Here is a 22237-nt window from a genome sequence, read left to right as displayed (position 1 = left end):
AACTAAATGAAGACAGAAATAAAGATGTTCTTTGAAACCAATGAGAACAAAGACACAACATACCATAACCTCTGGGACATATTTAAAGCAGTGTGTACAGGGAAACTTATAGCACTAAATATCCACAAGAGAAAGTAGGAAAAGTCTAAGATCAACATCCTAACATCACAATTAAAAGAACTAGAGAAGCAAGAATAAACACATTAAAAAGTTAGCAGAAGGCAAGAAACAACTAAGATCACAACAGAACTGAAGGAGATAGAGACACAAAAAACCCTTCAAAAAAAGTCCATGAATCCAGGAGCTGGTTTTCTGAAAAGATCAACAAAATTAATAGTTCACTAGCAAGACTAATAAAGAAGAAAAGAGAGAAGAATCAAATAGACACAACAAAAAATGATACAGGGGATATCACCACCAATCCAACAGAAATACAAACTACCATCAGAGAATACTATAAACACCTCTATGCAAATAAACTAGAAAATCTAGAAGAAATGGTTAAATTCCTGGACACATACACCCTCCCAAGACTAAATCAGGAAGAAGTGGCATCCCTGAATAGACCAATAACAGGTTCTGAAATTGAGGCAATAATTAATAGCCTACCAACCTAAAAAATGTCCAGGACCAGATGGATTCACAGGCAAATTCTACCAGAGGTACAAAGAGGAGCTGGCACCATTCCTTCTGAAACTATTCCATTCAATAGAAAAAGAGGGAATCCTCCCTAATTCATTTTATGGGGCCAACATCATCCTGATACCAAAGCCTAGCAGAGACACAAGAAAAAAAGAGAGAGTTTTGGACCAATATTGCTGACGAACATCAATGCAAAAATCCTCAATAAAATACTGGCAAACCAAATCCAGCAGCACATCAAAAAGCATATCCACCACGATCAAGTTGGATTCATCCCTGGGATGCAAGGCTGGTTAAACATACGCAAATCAATAAACGTAATCCAGCATATAAACAGAACCAATGACAAAAACCACATGATTATCTCAATAGATGAAGAAAAGGCCTTTGACAAAATTCAACAGCCCTTCATGCTAAAAACGCTCAATAAATTCGGTATTGATGGAACATATCTCAAAATATTAAGAGCTATTTATGACAAACCCACAGCCAATATCATACTGAATGGGCAAAAACTGGAAGCATTCCCTTTGAAAACTGGCACAAGACAGGGATGCCCTCTCTCACCACTCCTATTCAACATATTGTTGGAAGTTCTGGCCAGGGCAATCAGGCAAGACAAAGAAATAAAGTGTATTCAGTTAGGAAAAGAAGAAGTCAAATTGTCCCTGTTTGCAGATGACATGATTGTATATTTAGAAAACACCATCGTCTCAGTCCAAAATCTCCTTAAACTGATAAGCAATTTCAGCAAAATCTCAGGATACAAAATCAACGTGCAAAAATCACAATCATTCCTATACAGCAATAACAGACAAACGGAGAGTCAAAACATGAGTGAACTCCCATTCTCAATTGCTTCAAAGAAAATAAAATACCTAGGAATCCAACTTACAATGAATGTGAAGGACCTCTTCAAGGAGAACTACAAACCACTGCTCATTGAAATAAAAGAGGACACAAACAAAGGGAAGAACATTCCACACTCACGGATAGGAAGAATCAGTATTGCGGTAATTTATAGATTCAATGCCATCTCCATCAAGCTACCCATGACTTTCTTCACAGAATTGGAAAATTCTACTTTAAAGTTCATATGGAACCAAAAAGAACCCATATTGCCAAGACAATCCTAAGTCAAAAGAACAAAGCTGGAGTCATCACACTACCTGACTTAAAACTATACTACAAGGCTACAGTAAACAAAACAGCATGGTACTTGTACCAAAACAGAGATATAGACCAATGGAACAGAATAGAGGCCTCAGAAATAATACCACATATCTACAACCATCTGATCTTTGACAAATCTGATAAAAACAAGAAATGGGGAAAGGATTCTCTATTTAATAAATGGTGCTGGGAAAACTGGCTAGCCATAAGTAGAAAGCAGAAACTGGATTCCTTCCTTACACCTTAGACAAAAATTAATTCAAGATGGATTAAAGACTTAAATGTTAGACCTAAAACTATAAAAATCCTAGAAGAAAATCCAGGCAATAGCATTCAGTACATAGGCATGGGCAAGGACTTCATGACTAAAACACCAAAAGCAACAGCAACAAAAGCCAAAATTGACAAATAGGATCTAATTAAACTAAAGAGCTTCTGCACAGCAAAAGAGACTACCATCAGAGTGAACAGGCAACCTACAGAATGGGAGAAAACTTTTTAATCTACCCGTCTGACAAAGGGTTAATATCCAGAATCTACACAGAACTTGAAGAATTTACAAGAAAATGTCAAACAACCCCATCAAAAAGTGGGCAAAGGATATAAACAGACACTTCTCAAAGGAAGACATTTATGAAGCCAACAGACACATAAAAAATGCTCATCACCACTGTCCATCAGAGAAATGCAAACCAAAACCACAATGAGATATCATTTCACACCAGTTAGAATGGCAATCATTAAAAAGTCAGGAAACAACAAGTGATGGAGAGGATGTGGAGAAATAGGAACACTTTTACACTGTTGGTGGGACTGTATACTCATTCAACCCTTGTGGAAGATAGTGTGGTGGCGATTCCTCAAAAATCTAGAACTAGAAATACCATTTGACCCAGCCATCCCATTACTAGGAACATACCCAAAGGATTATAAATCATGCTGCTATAAAGACACATGCACAGTATGTTTATTGCAGTACTATTCACAATAGCAAGGACTAATAACCAACCCAAATGTCCATGAACGATAGACCGGATTAAGAAAATGTGGCACATATATACCATGGAATACTATGCAGCCATAAAAATGGATGAGTTCATGTCCTTTGTAGGGTCATGGAAGATGCTAGAAACCATCATTCTGAGCAAACTCTAACAAGGACAGAAAACCAAACACTGCATGTTCTCACTCATAGGTGGGAATTGAACAATGAGAACACTTGGACACAGGAAGGGGAACATCACACACCAGGGCCTGTCGTGCCTTGGGGGCAGGGGGGAGGGATAGCATTAGGAGGTATACCTAAAGTAAATGACGAGTTAAGGATGCAGCACACCAAAATGGCACATGTACACATATGTAACAAACCTGCATATTGTGCACATGTACCCTAGAATAATAATTAAAAAAAAAATAAAAAAGAAAGTGGTAATTTAAAACAAATATTTTTCTGTAGTTATATGAAGATTGGTTAGAAGACTTTATTAGGAAATTTCATATTATGAATGTGATTGCTATCAAAATTGAAGGCAGTCTTCATTGTATGATGATTTTAATATTTTAATTAGGTTGAAATTAATGATCAATGGAAATGTATTAAATTAATAAAAGTTTTTGTGCATTATTATACCATTGAGGTTACATTAAATATCTGAATTATGATTGCTTGGATATGATGTTCAAAAATAGGGATATTATAGATAAGTCATATTTATTTAATAACTCAAATACTGCTTATATGTTCACAATTTCTATCATTTTTACTTGCAATAAAGACATTAAACATATATAATGAAAATAATATATTTTTTCAAATGTATATCTATTTAAATAAAATAGACCAATCTTTAATAATGGTAAACATATACAAAGACATTTTGAAAATATGTAAGAAAATAATTTGTATCACCTCTTTTTATTAATACTGGAATTATTTAAATTACAAAGTATCACAGATAACAACTATTTCAATCATATTAATTTAGAGTTGAATTTAAATATGCATATAAATAATATAATATAAAGCATCGCTCAACTCACAACTTTTTTATTGAATCCCAACACTGTTCCCAAAACTATGCTAGACGTGATATCTGTCCTGACAAAAAAGAGCAATGCGTATTATTAAAAGATATACATGTTTAAAATAGTGACTTCTGATTCTGATTGAAACCGATAGAAAAGTTTTCACAGAAAAGTTCAAATTTGAGCTGGGCCTATAAAGATGTGAAATACATGCAACGAATGTAAAAAGTTAAATGTAAACCAGATCTTAGGAATAGTACAAGCAAATGTAGGGAAATAAAATGTCTAGATTATGTGTGCAAAATAAGTAGTTCATGAGAAGATTAAGGTATGTGTAGAGACTGGAAGTAGAAGATAAGGCAAATAGCAGGCAGTGAAGGGATCACAGTAAACATCGTGAAGATAACAGGTTTAAAATTTTTTTTCTACATTGAATGAGAGTCCAGTGGACATTTTTTACAATGGTGCATTAGTATCATTCATCTCACAGCACCAAATAGCAAACAGTAAAGTTGAGGGTAATTTTTATAACGCTCTTTAAAATGCAAATAAAAGGTATCTTAAAAGGACCTAATCTTTGTTGACAGTAACAAAAATGGAAGTTAAATTATGGGCCAAAGATATATTTCTCAGGAAGAATTAAAAATGTGATGCTTAAATATAAGAGACTGAGCAGAGGCTCATGTGAATATTGTAATATGTTAATGCATGGTAGTATTACTGTTAAAAAGGAATGGAGAACTCAGGAGAAGAAAACATTTATCTGGAGGAAACAAATAGAGGATGTTTAGAAAGTAGTCAAATGGGCAGATGGTTATACGTAACTGAGACTCTTGAAGAGACCTTGACATGGAAATGTAGTATTTTGTGTTCAGGTATTTGCATTAGTTTGCTTGAGCTGTTATAATAAAACCACAAACTGGGTGTCATAAAAAGCAGAAACCTATTTTCTCACAGTGCTGAAGGCCAGAACTCCAAGAGCAAAGTACACTCAGATTCAATTCAGATTCAATTTCTGGCTGGGGCTCTCTTCCTAGCTTGCAGATTGCTGCCCTTGCTCTATCCTCACATGATATTTTCTCTGTGCACCATCAGAGAAAGGAAGATTTCTAGAGTCTCTTCTTCTTCTTAAAAGGATATCAGTTGTATCAAATTAGACCCCCACCCTTATGATCTAATTTTACTTAATTACCTCCTTAAGGAAACTAGTAACCAAATAAAGTCACAATGGGAGTTAGGACTTCAACATATGAATTTTGGGGGGCCCACAGTTGAGCCCATAATGGTCTTATTTAAAACTGTGGAAATAAATAAAATAATTCGTAGAATTGTGGATAAAGAAGAGGAAAAAAAAATCCTTGATGAAGGAATTTTGCTCTTTATCTGTTATTATTTTCTAGGGACTCTTTATCCACAATACAGAGAAAGACCCTTCGATGTGATACATGATGCTAGTGTTAGCAAAGAAGGTAGATGATTGTAGAGCATGAAGTTTAAATACCCCACAAAACATACTAGAAATTTTTTTTTTTTTCCTAAGGTCAGGAGCAGGACAATAATGTCTGTTCTCACCTCTTCATGGCAGCATTGTACTGGGAGTTCTTGATAGTGTATTAATGCAGAACAAAATAAAAGAAAACAGATTGGAAAGGAAGAATGAAAAATATTATTATTTGAATATTATTCACAGAGAGCATGATCAGGAAACAAGATTCTAAAATTAAATTTTTTAAAACAAGATATTTAAAGAAAGAAGGGTACTATAGTCTGAATGTTTATGTCCCATCAATATTCACATGTTGATGTCCTGCTTCCCAGTGTGATGGTACCAGGATGTGGGGCCTTTTGGGAGATAATCAGGTCTTGAGAGCTCTGCCCTCATGAACAAAATTCAGCATAAAATCTCTCAGTAAACTAGGAAAATACATATCCCTCTTCAATCTGACAGAGATTATCTATGAAAATATTGCATGGTACTTAATCATGAAAAGCCAAATGCTTTCCTTCTAGGGTCTGGAATGAGACAATGATTTTTTTTCACTCTTTGATTGAAGCAATGAAGTGAGAGTCTTAGTGTATTAATTAGAAAATGAAATTTAAAAAATATTTAAAATGTATTCCACATAATCATACTATTGAATGGCAGCTCCTATTCCTACCACAAAGAAACTAGTGTGCCTCAAATGCAAATTTGATACTTCACAGCTAAGTATTCAGTTCCCTTATCTGGCTCTGCAATCCAGCCCTCCGTGATCTTTGTGGGATGCCCTATGATGAATATTGGACTGGAAACTTGTCAATAACATTGTATCCATCAGCTTTCCCCTACTAACATTGCTCCGGTTGTTGTTGGTGCATAGGCCTCTTGCTTAATTCCTTTATTGATATTAGAAATAGAATGTTCAAAACTATAAAATAACTGATATAGAAGTAGTCTTATCCAGAAAGGAAAATGATTTTAAAAAATTAATCAAGTCTATTCAAATTATTTGAAATTCTGGTTAAATTGAATAATGTCTGTAAAATAAAATTATCAAAAATAACATTAGAAGAGAGATTTAGAGCAATTTCTTTAGCTAGAATTAAGAAAGATGTCAGAGTTTTCATACCTCTTCTTAAAAAAGTAGTATTAGATGGTGTCACAAGGTAATTGCACCTAAGTGTCTGAGACAAATGATGCCAATAATAAACATTTCCAAAAAATTGGGGTGATGAAATAATCTGCACAGCAAACCTTATGACACAAGTTTACCTATGTTAACAAACCTGCACTTGTACCCCTGAACTTAAAAGTTAAAAAAAAATTGTACAATAACTGGAAAATGTATTAAACAAAATGAATTCTATAATCAAATGTTTAATGAACACTAAAACAAACACCCTAAAGAAAATATTAATGAAAATAAATTAGCAGCATATTGACATAATTAGATATCAATACTAAGTAAGCTTTATTTAAGAGATATAAGAATGCTTCTATATTAGTAAAACTACCAAAATAGGTAATCATGTAATATAACGTGAGAGAAGAGTAACGATTATTCCCATAGATACTTAAAAATATTTGGAAAAAAAAAACTGATTAAAACAAAAAGCAAAAATAGTTACTTCTGTTGTAGCTTTTTCACTTCCATAGCTTGATGAGTGAGAGGGAGGGTTACAGCTCTGGTACTCCCCTTACCCACATCTCAGCAAGCAGGAGCATTACAACTCTTTTGCTCCTTAGTTTGGTGAGTTTCGGGTCCTTGTACCATGACCAAGAGCAGTGAAGTACGTGGACACTGGAGAGTGAGTAAGGCCAACTATAATTCTATTGAGCAACAGAAAGAACGCTCTCAGCAGTGAAAGTAGGTTGCCACCTGTGAGAGTCAGCCTGGGGTTTTTATGAGCTTAGAATGGGGGAAATGTGTGCTGATTGGTCCGTGGGTGAGTTTGGAAACATCACCATTTGATTGGTTAAAAAGCATCATTTATTTAGAAAGAACCAATTGAGAGAGAGTGGATAAGAAAGGGATAGAAATTCTCACTCCATTCCATGGATTCTATCCGAAACTGGTAGCTTGGTGTTCAGGCTTTAGAGTATCCTTTGCCTGAAGGTCAAGCTTCACCAGGGACCCATATTGTCTGCCCATGGATTTGTCTGTCTCCTGTCTCTATCACTTCCTTAACATAATCAGATGTATCTATCTCATAGCAAACACTAGCATCATGTATCACATTGAAGGGCCTTTCTCGGTATTATGGATAAGGAGTTTCTAGAAAATAATAAGAGATAAAGAGCAACATACCAATACAAAAGGACCTAAAGAATAAGGATAAATAATTCACAGAATGGGATGAATAGATGGTGATAATCCATTCAAGTTATAGAGATAACTCCACCTCAAACATAGATGCGTTATGTGATTAGCCAGAACAAAAAAGGGGATAAAATAATGGATATATGTTTAATCTTGTACCAACCTATCATCTCTTAGTTCAATAAACATCATCACCTTAGGATTTAAATTCCAAAATAGGAAATTGGTGGGGGTTTTATGTGATTTTTTTTTTTTAATTTCTTATGAGCTTTTTTTTGTTTTGCTCTGATTCTTGTGGGTACATAGTAGATGTATATATTTATAGATACATGAGATGTTTTTCTATAGGCATGCAATGTGTAATTATCATATCATAGAGAATGGGGCATCCATCCCCTCAATCATTTATCTTTTGTATTACAAACAATTCAATTATACTCTTTCAGTTATTTTAAAATGCACAATTAATTATTATTGACTATATTCACTCTGTTGTGCTATCAAACAATCAGTCTTATGCATTTTTTCTAATGTTTTGTATGCATTAACCATATCCACATGTTCCACTTCCTCACTATCCTTACTCACCTCTTGTAACCATCCTTCTACTCTGTACTTCCATTAGTTCAAATGCTTTGATTTTTAGATCCTGCAAATAAGTGAGAACACGTGATGTTTATATTTCTGTGTCTGGCATATTTTACTTAACATAACATCTTCCAGTTCCATCCATGTTGTTGCAAATGACAGGAGCTCATTCTTTTTTATGATTGAATAATACTCCATTCAATATGTACACCACGTTGCCTGTATCCATTCATTTGTCAATGTACACTTAGGCTGCTTCCAAGTCTTGGGTATTGTAAGCAGTGCTGCAACAAACTTGGGAGTATGGATATCACTTTGATATAGATATATTTTCTTTGGGATATATATCAAGCAGTGGAATTGCTGGATCATATGGTAGCTCAATTTTTAGTTTTTTGGGTTTTTTTGTGTGTGTTTTTATTTTTAGTTTCAATTTTTTTTTTTTTAGTTTTAGTTTTTCAGCTTTAGTTTCAATTTTTAGTTTTGTTGTTTGTTTGTTTGTTTGTTTTGAGATGGTGTCTCACTCTGTCACCTAGGCTGGAATGCAGTGTCATTATCTCAGCTTACTGTAACCTCTGCCTCCCAGATTCAAACAATTATCCTGCCTCAGCCTCCTGAGTAGCTGGTACTACAGGGGTATGCCATCACATAGGACACATTTTTGTATTTTTAGTACAGACAGAGTTTCAGCATGTTGGCCAGGCAGGCTAGTCTCAAACTCCTGACCTCTAGTGATCCACCCACTACGGCCACCCGAAGTGCTGAGATTACAGGCATGAGCTGCTGCTCCCAGCAGCAATTTTTAGTTTTTTGAGGAACCTCCAAAGTGATCTTCATAGCAGTTGTACTCATTTACATTCTCACCAAGTATATGAGGGTTCCCTTTTCTCCACATTGTCACCAGCATTTGTTATTTCCTGTCTTTTGGATATAAGCCATTGTAACTGGGCTGAGATAATATCTCATTACAGTTTTGATTTACTTTTCTCTGATGATCAATAATACTGAACACCTTTTCATATGCCTGTTTGCCGTCTATATGTCTTCTTTTGAGAAATGCCTATTCAGATCTTTGGCTGATTTTTTATATCAAATTATTGTATTTTTTCCTATAAAGTTGTTTGTGTTCCTATATAGTCTGCTTATTAATCATTTGATAGATGAGTAGTTTGCAAATATTTTCTCCCATTCTGTGGATGATATCTACACTTTTGATGGCTTCCTTTGCTGTGCAGAGACCTTTTAACTTTACATCATCCGATTTGTACAGTTTTTGTTGGGTTGCCTATTCCTGAGGGATATTGCTTAATAGTTTTTTTGCCCAGAACAATGTCCTAGAAATTTTCCCAAATGTTTTATTATAGTAGTTTTATAGTATGGGATCTTAGATTTAATTCTTTAATACACTTTAATTTAATTTTTGTATATGATGAGAGACAGGGATCCACTTTCCTTCTTTCGAATGTGAATATCCAGTTTTCCCAGCACCATTCATTGAAGAGAACATTTCCCCAGTGTATGTTCCTGGCACCTTTGTCAAAAATGAGTTCACGGCAGGTGCATAGATTTGTTTCTGGGTTCTCTATTCTGTTCCATTGTTTCTATATTTCGGTTTTTATGCCAGTGCAGTGCCATTTAGGTTACTACAGCTCTGTAATATTAATAGAATTTGAAGTCAGGTACTGTGATTCCTCCAGTCTTGTTATTTTTGCTCACAATATCTTTGGCTATTCTGGGTCTTTTGTCATTCCACACCAATTTTAGAATTGTTTTTTTCTATTTATGTGAAGAATCTGATTGGTATTTTCATAGGGATTACAGTCAATCTGTAGATTGCTTTGGGTAATAAACAATAATCTTAACAACATTGATTTTTCTATCAACATGGACTACCTTTCCATTTTTTGCTGCCCTCTTCAAATTCTTTTATCAATGTTTCATACTTTTCATTGTAGATATCTTTCACTTCTTTGGTTAATTCCTAGGTATTTAATTTTATCTGTGGCTAATGTAATAGGCTTACATTTTATTTCTTTTTAAGATTGTTCACACTTACCATATAGAAATCCTACTGCATTTTGTATGATTTTTGTATTCAGCAACTGTACTAAATTTATTAGTTTTAACAGTATTTTTGTGGAGTATTTAGGATTTTCCCAATATAGGATTATATCATCTACAAACAAGGATATTTTGACTTCTTCCTTTCCAATTTGGATGACCTTAATTTCTTTCTCATATCTGATTCCTTTAGCTAGGACTTCCAGTACCGTGTTGAATAACAGTGATGATAGTGGGCCTCCTTGTCATGTTCCAGATTTTAGCAGAAAGGCTTTCAGTATTTCCTCATTATGTATGAATCTAACAGTGGGTCTGTTATTATGCCTTTTATTTTCCCGAGGCATGTTCCTTCTGTACCTAGTTTCTCAGGGTTTTTATCATGAATGGATGTTAAATTTTATCAAATGCTTTTTTTAGCATCAATTGATATTATCACATAATTTCGGTCCTTCATTCTGTTGCTGTGATGTACCACATTAATTGAATTGTTTATATTAAATGGTCCTTGCATCCCTAAGATAAGCCCACCTGGTCATGAATGTTACCTTTTTAATGTACTGTTGAATTCAGTTTACCAATATTTTGTTGAGGATGTTTGTGTCAATATTCCTGTGTCTTTGTCTTGTTTGGGTATCACAGTAATACTAGATTTGTGGAATGAGTCTGTAAGTATTCCTACCCCCTCTGTTTTTCTGAATAGTTTAAGTAGTACTGGTATTACTTCTTCTTTAAATGTTTGACAGGATTCAGCAGTGAAGCCGTCAGATCCTAGGCTTTTGTAGCTTAGAGACTTTTTATTTTGGCATTGATCTCATTACTTTTATTGGCCTTTTTATTTGGATTTCTTTATAGTTCAATCGTGGTAGGTTGTATGTGTTTAGGAATCAGTCCATTCATGGTAGATTTTCCAATTTTTTGGCATATAATTGTTAATAGCAGCCACTAATTCTCCTTTGAACTTCTGCATTATCCACTGTAATGTCTCCTTTATGACCTCTGATTATATTTATCTGGGTCTTCTCAGTTTTTTCACCCTTACTCTAGCTAAAGTTTTGTCAATCTTGTTTATCTTTTCAAAAAATAACTTTTTGTTTCATTTACCTTTTGTATTGTTTCTTCAAGTTTCTTTTTGTTCTGATCTTACTATTTCTTTTGTTTTATTAAATTCAGTTTCAATTTTCTCTTGTTTTTCTTTTGTTTAAGATGTATCATTGGGTTATTTATTTGAAGTTTTTCTTCTTTTTCATGTGAAAACTTGCAGCTATAATTTTTTTTTCTTAGTACTACATTTACGATAACCTATAAGTTTTATTATGTTGTTTTTCTATGATTATTTGTTTCAAGAAACTTTTCAATTTTATTCCTAATGTTTTCATTGACCATTGGTTTTTCAGGAGCATATTGCTTAATTTCCATGTGTTTGTATAGTTTTCAAAATTCATCTTGTTATTGATTTATAGTTTCATTGTGGTCAGAGAAGGTGTTTGATGTTTCAATTTTTGAATGCTTTGAGACTTGTTTTGTGACCTAATATATGGTCTGTCCTTGAGAGTGATCCATGTACTAAGCAAAATAATACGTATTTTGCAGTCATTGGATGAAAGATTCTGTAAATACCCATTAGATCCATTGATTCTATAGTGCAAATTAAGTCCTATATTTCCTTGTTGATTTCTTTTGTCTAGGACATCTGTTCAATGCTGAAAATGAGGTGTTGAAGTCTCCAGCTGTTTTTGTATTAGAATCTATATCTCTCTTTAACTCTAATACTTTTTCCTTTATATATCTGGGTGCTGTAGTATTGGGTGCATTTATTTACAATAGTTATATCCTCCTTATGAATTGACCTTTTTATCATTATATAATTACTTTCTTTGTTCCTTCTTGTAGTTTTTATCTTGCAGTTTCATTTGTCTAATAGAAGTAAAGCTGCTCATGCTCTTTTTTATTTCCATTAATATGAAATATGTTTTATCACTTGTTTATTTCCAGTCTCTGTCAGTCTCTACAGGTGAAGTGTGTTTCTTGTAGGTATGAGGTAATTGTGTCTTTTCTTTTTTTTTCAATTGAACTACTCTATGTTTATTTATTGAAGAGTTTAGTCTATCTATATTTGATGTTATTATTAGTAAGTACGGACTTACTTCTGAAGTGTTATTTGTTTTCTGGTTGTTTTGTTGTCTTCTTCTTCCTTCTTCTTCTCCTGATTCCTTTCAGTGAAGGTGGTTGTCTCTGATGGAATGATTTAACTTCTTATTTCTTTATATGTGTATCCATTGTAAGTTGATTTGAGGTTGCCATGAAACTTGTAAATACTGTCTTATAATCCATTATTTTAAACTGTTACAACTCAACACTGCATAAATAAACAGATATACAAAAAAGAAAACTAATAAAAAATCTAAACTATAACTTTGTCTCTCATTTTCTAAGTTCACGCTGTTTCTCCTTATGTCTTATTATACTGTTTATATCTTGAAAAGTTGTAATAGTTTTTATTTTTGATTAGCTAATTTAGTCTTTCTGTGGGAGATAAGAGTAGTTTACATATCCCCATTACAGTGTTACTATATTCTTTATTTTTTGGTGTGCTTCCTATTGCCAGTGAGTTTTGTACCTTCAGATGATTTCCCATTGTCATTAACATCCTTTATTTCAAACTGACAAACTCCCTTTAGCATTTCTTGTAGGACTGGTCTGGTGTTGATGAAATCTTCAGCCTTTTTTTTTTTTTTTTGAATGTCTTTATTTCTCTTTCATTCTTAAAAAATACTTTTGCCATGTATTCTATTACAGGGTTAAATTTTTTGTTGTTGTTTTTTTCTTTATCACTTTAAATGTATCATGTGACTCTCCCAGCCTATAAGATTTCCACTGAAAACTCTGCTACCAGGCATATTGTAGCTCCATTGTATGTTATTTGTTTCTTTTCTCTTGCTGCTTTTAGGATCCTTTCTTTATCCTTGACCTTTAGGAGTTTATTAAATACCTCCAGGTAATCTTCTTTGGATTAAATCCATTTGTTGTTCTATAACCTTCTTGTATTGAATGTTGATATTTTTCTCTAGGCTTGAGAAATTCTCGGATATTATTTCTTTGAATAAACTTTCGATCCCATCTCTTTCTCTAAGTCTTCTTTAAGGCAAATCCTTCCTAAATTTGCCTATTTGAGGCTTTTTTCTCATTCTTGTAGGTGTGCTTCGATTTTTAAAATTCTATTGTCTTTTGTCTTCTCTACATATTTTTCAAACAGCTTGTCTTCAAGCTCACTAATTCTTTCTTCTGCTTGTTCAGTTCTGCTAATGGAAGACTTTGATGCATTCTTCAGTATGTCAATTGCCTTTTCCAACTCTAGAATTTTTGCTTAATTCTTTTTAATCATTTCAATCTCTTTGGTAAATGCATCTGATAGAATTTTGAATTCCTTTCCTGTATTATCTTTAATTTCTTTGAGTTTCCACAAAACAGCTGTTGTGAAGTGTCTGTCTGATAGATCAAATATCTCCATTTCTCCCACATTGTTCCCTGGTGCCTTATTTAATTTGTTTGGTGAAGTTGTATTTTCCTGGATGGTTTTGGTGTTTGTAGATGTTGGTCAATGTCTGGGCATTAAAGAGTTAGGCATTTATTGTAGTCTTTGCAGTTGAGGCTTATTTATGCCCATTCTTTTTGGTAAAGCTTTCCAGATACCCAAAGGGACTTGGGTCCCAAACTCAATAATGCAATGGTTTTGGAAGACTTGTAGAAGAACTGCCTTGGTGTTCTTGGATAAAACCCGGAAGACTTTAATCTAGATTACTAGGAAGTGATTCTTGTTTTTCCCCTTTACTTTCTCCCAAACAAATGGAATCTGTTTTCCTGTGCTGAGCCACCCTTGTTGTGACTCAAGCACCCCTGTGGCCACCACCACTTGGACTATGCTAGGTCAAACCTGAAGCCAACACAGCATGAAATTTCACACAAGGTCCACTGTAACCACTAACTAGCTACTACTCATGTTCACTCAAGATCTTTGGGATCCATAATCAGCTGCTGGTGAAACCAGGCAGGTTCTCCTTCAGGGCAATGAATTACCTCAGGCTCCAGGCAGGTCCAGAGATGCTGTCTGGGAGTCAGGGATTGTTGTCAAAACCCTTGAAATTGATAAGATGTTCTATTCTACTGCGTCTAAGCTGGAACTCAAGCCACAGATAAAGTCCTTTCTACCATTCCCTCCCCTTTCCACAGATAAAGTCCTCTTCTCTCCCATTTCCTCTATGTGAGGTTCAGCTCTTCAGTCAGCTTGTAGTAAATGCTTCCAGCTGGGGACTCACCTTTCGGGTCTGTAAGATCCTCTCTGGCCCATGGCAGGTCCAGAAATGCTGTCCTAGAACCTAGACCTGGATTTGGAGATCCCAATTGCCTGCCTGTTGCTCTGCCCCACCGTATCTAAGCTGGTGACTAAGGCCCAATGCAAATTTCCCTTTATTTTTCACTCTTCTTTTCTCAAGCACATAGAATCTTTCACCACAGACACCACAGCTGGAAATGTACTGGGTCACTTCTGAAGCCAGCATGTCTCATAGCATGAGGGCCCTTTATTCAGCGGGTGATAAATCTTGCCAGGGCTAGGTCTTTCCCTTCAAGGCAATGGTTTTTGTTTTGGTTCAGGGTGTGTCTAGAAATGTCATCCAAGAGCTAGGTCCTGGAATAGGGGCCTCATGACTCTGACTGGTGCCCTATCCTACTGTGGCTGAGCTGGTATCCAAGAAGCAAGACAAATTCCTCTTTTTCCTCTCCTTTCTTTAAGCAGAAAGAAGGAGTCACTTTTGTTGCTGCAAGCTGTGCTGCCTGTGACTGGGGGATGGGTATAGCAGCACTCCCTTAGCTTTCTGGCTGGTATCTCCTTAGCTTTCACACAAGCCTAGTCCACTGGTTCTAAGCTCAGAACAGCACTCTGAGTTGTCCAGTAATTGCAGTCCTTGTGTCCCAGACTGCCTTTCAAGTTTACCTAGAACCACAGAGCCCTTTGGTCTATGGTAGTGAGACTTGCTGAGAAACTCACTCAACTTGCAACCACTGGCATAGGTGATTCTTCTCTGGCTAGGTCTGGTCTGGATGTTCCCTCCATACAGACTTCTCTTGATTATAAGGCAGAGACTGTTCTGTTTCCTTACTTTCTGCCAAACAAATGGAGTCTTCTCTCTGTGCTGAGCTGCCTAGAGCTAGGGGTGTGGTTATGAAAGCACCCTCTGTGGCCACCACCACTGGCGCTGTGCTGGGTCAGACCTTAAGCTAGCATAGCACTGGGTCTTGTCCAAGACCTGCTGTAATCACTACTTGCTACCACCTATGTTCACTCCAGGACCTTGGGCTCCATGATCAGCAGTTGGTGAAACCAGGCAGGTTTATGTTCTTCCCCTCAGAGCAGCAAATTTCCCTAGGCTCTGAGTGGATCCTTAAATGCTATCTTGGAACCATAGATGGGAGTTAAAAATGTTAGAAAATGTCCTGATATAGTATTTTACTGTGGCTAAGCTTGCACTTAAGCTACAAGACAAAATCCTTTCCACTTTTCTCTCCTTTTCCCAGTTTGGCTGTGAATCTGTTTGGTCCTGGGATTTTTCTTGTTGATCTTTTTTTATTATTAATTCTAACTCATCAACTCATTATTGGTCTGTTCAGAATTTTTATTTCTTCCTGGTTCGATCTTGGGAGATTGTATGTTTCTAGGGATTTATTCATTTCCTCTAGGTTTTTTAATCGTGTGCATAGAGATGTTCAAAGCAGCCTCTGATGATCTTTTGTATTTTTGTGGTATCAGTTGTAATGTCACCTTTATTATTTCTTATTATGTTTATTTGAATCTTCTCTCTTGTTTTCATCATTAGTCTAGCTAATGGTCAGTCAATGCTGTTTATTCTTTCAAATAACCAACTTTTTGCTTCATTGATCCTTCTTTTCTGGGGGATCACAATCTAGTTCTCTGAATTTTTATTTCTTTTCAACTGATAGCTTTGAGTTTGGTTTGTTCTTGTTTTTCTAGTTTCTTGAGGTGTGATGTTAGGTTGTTAATTTGAGATCGTTCCATCTTTTTGATGTAGGCATGTAATGCTATAAACTTTTTTCTCAGTACTGCTTTTGATATATCCCAGAAGTTTTGGTATCTTGTGTCTATTTTCATTTATTTCAAAGATTTTCTTTTTTTCAATTTCTGCCTTTATTTAATTGTATACCCAAATTCATTAAGGAGCAAGTTTTTTAGTTTCCATGTGTTTGTGTAGTTTTGAGAGTTTCCCTTTGTATTGACCTCTAATTTTACTACTGTGTCATCCAGATAGCAATAAGATATATCTCTCCTAAATATATATACACCCCGTATCAGAGTACTCAGATTCATAAAGCAAATACTAGCAGGCCTAATAAAAGCGAATGATAGTGATGCAATAATGGTCGGAAACGTCAACACTTCACTGACATCACTAGAAAGATCAAGGCCATAAATCAACAAAGAATATCTTGTCTTAAACTGGACAATAGACCAAACGGTCCTAAAAGACATTTACCAAACAGTCTATCCAACAAGCACAGAATATACATTCTTCTCATCTGTGCATGGAACATTCTCCAAAATTGACCATATGCTCAGTCATAAAGCAAATCACAATAAGATTTAAAAAAATAGAAATCATATCAACTATCTTCTAGGACCAGATGGTAAAATTTTATAATAAAAGCCTCACTATACCCCACTGTGTTACTGAAGATGTAGAGCAACAGAAACTATAACATGTTGCTCATGGGAGTGTGAATTGAACAGTCTTAAAAAAACACAGACACATGGATGTATCCTTTAAACTTAAAAATATGACTCTCCTATGATTCAGCAATTGTTTGCCTACTTACATACTGAATAGAAATGAATATATATGCATAAGAATAACAATGACAGCTTTGTCAAAATAGCCCCAACTAGAAACAACTCAAATGTCAATCTACACTTAAAAAATGAGCAATATTATGTAGGTTCATATTCTGAAATACTACAAAGTAATAATTAAAATTGAACTACTTTTGCATAAAACCACATGATGTTGAAAGACCAAGTTCAAAATATCTCAACCTACACAAATATATTTATAAGAATTTCAATTAAAAAAACTAAGGCAAAGCAACTTTTATGGTTACAGAAGCCTGAAGAGAGATTATTCCATGGGGAGGGCAATGAGTAGGCAGGGGTAGTAAGGAATATTCTGGGATGCTGACATTGTCCTATGTCAACATATGTAAATATATTTACATTTGTTGTAATTATTTGTTTCAATATAATATATATATAATATTGAATATAATACTTATATAAACATCAGTAAAATAGAAAGCTAAACAAAAATATTTTCTAAGAAACCAAAAATGTAAGAATCTGTCAGGAGCAGACCAACTAATTCCTATTGGTAATTCTTTTACTAAAAGAATAATCCCCAATGGAAGTATGTAAATGTAGGAAAAAAAATAGATTTCCCAAGTTTACCATTTTTATAGAAATATAAAATAATATAAATACAAATATAATTCTAAATGAGTAATAAAACAATACTAATAGTTACTTGTTACATGTAAAATATATTTAAACTCAAGTTATGTGACTATTTCAAAATTAGTGAAGATAGAAAATATACATAAAGTGTTCTAATGCATTATACAAGCAGTGGTAAAATTACTAATCTATATCAATCTTTAAGGTCAAATATACTAATATAAGTTGTTAGAATTTCCACTAAAATTGTAGTAAACAATTATGTGATTATTGAGGTTATCGAGGGCATGATGAAATAACAAAACGTATCACATATGAAACAAATAGTAAACCAATAGAGTATGTTTAAAATCAAATATATCATCAATCACATTAAATATAAATGGAATAAATATTCCAATTCAATGCAGATTATCAAACTGGATTAAAAAGTCTAATACTTTTTATAAGAAACAATTTCCTTTAATATAAGGATATAGAAAATACAGGTAAATCTATCACAGAGATCTTGTAATTTAACCTAAAATGGTTGGAGCCTTTTCTCAATAATAATTAGTTTCAGATTTTCATATCGTATTAAGTCAATCTCAAAGCTAGAAGACAAAAAAAATTCATGTACTGACCTCAGTGATATATCACTGCTTCCTCTGATGAATGAAGAAAATAACCAAACAATAATAGTGCCCAAGGATTAATTATAAAAAAAAACTTTGATGTTATAATTACTTTCTGAATAGCCCCTCCATGCATGCCTCCAAATGACAAAAATTGAGACATAATTATCTCCTTAATGTTCAATTAGATTAAAACCCTTTTAGTGTTCAATCAATAGAATTCTACAGAATGGAAGAAATGAAATGAGAACAAGGTGGCTTATGGCCACAACTTTTTCTAAAATTCTGTGTATGAAAACAAAATTAATAAAATGTATAACAGATTAAAATACAGTGAGATTTTTGGAAAAGGGTATTAAAGTACTAATTTTTAACTCCAAAATGTATATTTTCTCTCATCCACCACCATCCTCCCTGCCCATTCCCAACAAAGACTCCCTGTATTTCCTCTGCAGGAAGGCAAAATAAGTCAATTTATTTCAATGTTAAGATAACATGTATCTTATTTGAAGTTTATTAGAATATATATCTTTCATTCTGCAGGAGTAATGCAGTTTAGATACATTATAAAACATGTTGTACAATGAAAAATAAAATTTAAAACTCATACAATCATGTATTCAAATATCAAGGGTATCATTTATATGTTATGAATGTTAAGTGATTTCTATCAGCCTAATTTCATTATATACATAATGGGTATAACATTTCTTCCTCACATGGATATTATCAAATTAAATAGTGGAATGCATCTATGAAGGACTTAGCCCAAAATAGGTATGTTTTCAATAAACCTTACTACTCCCTTGTATTTTCTGTCTTTACTCAAACACAGCTTTCTTTTTTATAGGTTTTTTACTTTAAAAGAAGAAACAAAAAGAATCTTTTAATTGCCTCATACAAAATGTGAATTCTTCCTTTTTTAAAATCATCTCTCCTTTTGATATAGTTTTACAGTTGCATGGGTATTTCTGACCAAATATTTTCTTTCCTGCTTCTCTCAGGCCTAACCTGTGAGCCTAAAACTATACATAAATTTCTGAAAACAAGGTAATTGATGTAATTTCTTTATATTATTATTCCTTATGCCTGTACTAAACTGAGATCATTCATTAAACTTAAAAACTGAAGACATTGACATTTGACAGGATACAGCTAATTTTCAAATTCATTATTATTAAAACAAAACAGAAAGTTATAGTAGTGAAAAGAGACCATAATTGTTACTTGTTCAGGCACTTGAAAGTATCATTAAGGGAATAAAATAAACTATAATTTATGTTAGAATAAAATAGTCATGCTGAACTAAATCTACCATTTTTTATTTGTTTTTAATGAAAAATCCAAACGTTCTGGGTTGTAGCATTTTACTCATACACATATTTCTTGAGTTCAGTTATCTCTTTTTTTTTCTCAAATTGATGACAATGAAAGACAATCTTTTCAGGGAACTAACAAATTCCTGGAAAAGTAGGACATTCTGAACTTTCAAAGTTCTCAATTGCAAGATTAAATCAGAAAACAATAGATGACTGATGAATTGCATTTCTAAAGCTTCTTTTAAATCACTCATAATATTAAGCTATGTTGGCTTAATACTTTGGAGAGATGCTTGCCCTTTTACAAAAATCTTAAATTTTTGGAAAACCAAATTGCATTCATTCATCTACATAATCATCCCTTTAGGCCTTTAGCAATTACATTTATCTGAGGCATACATTATGCTTCTGTAATACAAATACTCTTTTTCCTGATTCAAAATCCCCCTGATTCCAAATACCAAACTTTGTTTATATGGTGGTTCAATATTTGGAGCGGGAATCTCATTATCAATCTGCTTGTCCTTCTAAGTAATTGTTTGTTAAGTTTCTTACTTCCTAAATAGTTAGAACTTCTGCTTTTTATTTCAGAGTAATGCAGCAATACATACTCAGGCTACTGGATACAAAGCAGCTCTTCCATTCCATGTATTACTTTTTTATTTTTTATTTTTCTAGAGACAGAGTCTTGCTCTGTTGCCCAGGTTGGTGTTCAGTGGCACTATCTTAGCTCACTGCAACCTCCACCTCCCGAGTTCAAGCAATTCTCCTGCCTCAGCCTCCTGAGTAGCTGGGACTACAGGCACACACTTGTAGTTTTTGTATATTTTTGTATTTTAGTAGAGATGGGGTTTCACCATGTTGCTCAGGCTGGTCTTGAACTCCTGACCTCAGGCAATCTACCAGCCTCGGCATCCCAAAGTGCTAGGATTACAGGCTGTGTGACATATTTCTATGTGCTATGTATGATTCTTTTTCATTCCACTGAACACGACACATAGTAGTTTCTAGGTTTAATAACATTTAAGTGAACTAGCTCTTCAAATAGTAGAGAAGTATACGTTATTATCTGCATAATAAAATGAACAATATGATTAAAATAGTAAAATGATGCAATTTTGAAATAATCCTTCACTGGTAAAATAATGTATTAGGTAAAGATATAATCTTTGACAAATATTGTGCTGAAATAATAAATATCGACATTTCCAAAACAGAAATAATAAGATCTGGGCTATGCAAATTGTGATAATTACTGATGCAGATTATTATTTGCTTTTTTCGTTTTAATGTGAAAAGGTAGACTTTTTTTGCTAGAACAATTAAAAAGCTACCATAATAATTCTGTTTAAATAATTGAACTGCTAGTTAAAGAAAAAGATTTGTGAGTATAGAGAAAATTGAAAACTTTTGATGGCTCAACATGGTAAAACTTGACTTGAGTTTTGTAGTAAGAACTTAAAGACACTCTTGCCTGTGGCAAAGCATAAATAATAAGCAGGACTGTTTTAAAATACATTTCTAATTTAATATGTTTGGAAACATCTCATTAGGTTAAAAGTATGACAAATTATATACCATGTAATATTACATAATATAGTATGCTGTATTATATATTACCCAACCATGAAATGATTGCTTTAATACTAGTCATACTCCCAATGTAATATTATATATCATCAGCTTTTCTACAGGTTTTTTTTTTTTCAAAACACATGTCATAATGAAAAATTAGCAAAATAAATAACAGGTATGATTTAAATTATTTTAAACACCTTAGCTTTGGGGGCACAGACCTAATTCCTGGGAATGCAGCAAACAAAGAAGAAAGTAGAGACATCTCTATTTCTTTTTATTCATACTTTTGTTGTTCAATTTTGTTGTTCAAATTTTGCAACTAGATGCTGGAGATTCATTAGTGAATGTAGTAGACTGCATCCATAATGATGTAGAATCTAGAGGCTAGCAAACAAAACAAAGTAGTAAACAGATATTTACCAAAGTGACTAATTTGGCTTTTATTTTTAAGATTTTATGGTTACAAAGTACATTTTGAATGTTTATTTATTGTCAGTACAAAAATGTAGAAAATTTGAGAAAAATCCTTCTAGAACAAAACATGTTATTGTTTTGAAGACTGTCAATCATAAATTCTGATTCTTGTCACAGAGGTGGACTCTTACCATAAGGTGATCCAATCAGAGTTCACCATTATAAGGGCAATAATGAATAGTTCAGTAATGGGCATGGGACCTTATGATTTGTTTGTAATCTTGTATTATAAAAATCCCTGCCTTATAAATACCACTTCCCCAAAAGCAGTAGTTAGGAATTCACTTATCCAGCTTTCCTTGTGTTAAATCAAAGAAATACATTTAAAAGTTTGCCAGTCAAACACAGTATGAAACATGTCAATTAGAAATAAACACTACGAGAACTCTGTTGCCATAGAGAAGCCATATTCTAGCCGTCAGTGTAGCAAGCAGTGTGGCTTTCAAT

At 33.8% G+C, this 22237-nt stretch overlaps 1 long non-coding RNA gene across 6 annotated transcripts in view; it reads right to left on the bottom strand.

Moving 5' to 3' along the window:
• LOC105485592 (uncharacterized) overlaps positions 1–22237 on the bottom strand; it is a 75421-nt gene that overhangs the window by 36525 nt on the left and 16659 nt on the right. For 5 of the 6 annotated variants that reach the window (XR_011614760.1, XR_011614761.1, XR_011614763.1 and 2 more), the window contains exons 3-4: positions 21535–21700; positions 8229–8289 (exon numbers count right to left, since the gene is read on the bottom strand). This is a non-coding gene — a long non-coding RNA (uncharacterized lncRNA). The remainder of the gene's footprint in view (positions 1–8228; positions 8290–21534; positions 21701–22237) is intronic. The other variant, XR_011614762.1, reaches the window with a different exon arrangement.

The sequence above is a fragment of the Macaca nemestrina genome, chromosome 16 (genome assembly GCF_043159975.1).
Source record: "Macaca nemestrina isolate mMacNem1 chromosome 16, mMacNem.hap1, whole genome shotgun sequence".
NCBI classification, from domain to species: domain Eukaryota; kingdom Metazoa; phylum Chordata; class Mammalia; order Primates; family Cercopithecidae; genus Macaca; species Macaca nemestrina.
This window is presented reverse-complemented; position numbering and strand designations above follow the sequence as displayed.